The sequence below is a fragment of the Sminthopsis crassicaudata genome, chromosome 3, assembly GCF_048593235.1.
Source record: "Sminthopsis crassicaudata isolate SCR6 chromosome 3, ASM4859323v1, whole genome shotgun sequence".
NCBI lineage: Eukaryota > Metazoa > Chordata > Mammalia > Dasyuromorphia > Dasyuridae > Sminthopsis > Sminthopsis crassicaudata.
In genome coordinates this window covers 137,130,333-137,131,613 of record NC_133619.1, presented here as the reverse complement: position 1 = coordinate 137,131,613, position 1,281 = coordinate 137,130,333, and positions in this window count along the sequence as shown.

Below are 1,281 nucleotides of genomic sequence, written 5' to 3'. Positions count from 1 at the left end.
CACATACACACACACACCAACACACACACACACACACACACACACACACACACACACACACACACACACACAAAACCTAGTGAAAATTGTCATTAAATGTTCCTGATTATCAGATGAATTTCCCTGACAAATACAACTATCAAGGCTTCTCAAAATTAAAATCAAATCCTCTTTAGCTTTATAATTTCTAAATTTGTGTCCTTTGAATCAGGTTTTCACAGTCTTGGTTTCCTTTGTTTCCTTGTAGCCCCATTCCATTTACATAGTGAATTTCCTGTTTTACAAAAAAGAAAATTGTTTACAAAATGAATTGAAGAAAAGTTTCCATTAATGACATATATTTTCTTTTAAATTCTAAATCAGGAAATATTGTCCTGTGCAAAGAACTAATTTTTATTTACATGTAAGCAAATTATCCATAACTTAATTTTAGAGCACAAAAGGACAATTATTTAGGAAAAAAAATTTTGGCCCTCCCTTGTTGTGTAGCATAGTTGGGATAAGGAGTAAAGAAGAGACTTTTAAAACATTTATCTATTTGGTGTATAACAACTTTCAGCAATTAGCTACTGCAACCTACACAAACATATCATTTCCTTTCACTAAGTAAAATAATATTGAAATTAATATTGAAATGTTGCCATAGATACTTATGTTCTAGTTCTCTGTCACATTACTACACTTTTAATTTTTACTATACATACATTCCATTATTGATAAACTTTTATGAAGTTCATTTTAAAGCACTCTCAACCAGTCAACTGGAAATGTCAAGAATATGTACAAAATTTTAAAAGCCAAATTATGTATAATACAAATATTTGCATTGCAAAAATATGTAGATATATTTTCTCAAGTCATTTTTGCATAGGTATTTATAATATAATGTACATATTCCATTTACATTCAATCTATTGAAGGTTAAAAGTTTCATTTTAAATCTGTATATCTATTGTCCTTTTTTAATCTTATGAAGTGTCACACAAGTTCTAAACATTTAAGACCATTTAGAATCTTCTATCTGAGAATCTTAATTCTCATAAACAAAGTTCGATAATCACAACTTTACTAATAAAAAATATTAAAATGAATACACAGATTTCAAAATAGGAAACATTTTCCTTTCAAAAATTGGTGCTCTGATGTTTACTATAACTATCTACTAGAGAACTTATATTTCTAATATTTTTAGACATAGCAACAATAGCTTTGAAAAATATAAAGTTTAGGACAAATATTTGCATATCCATAGAATTAAATATCTACATTTGACTTATTTAT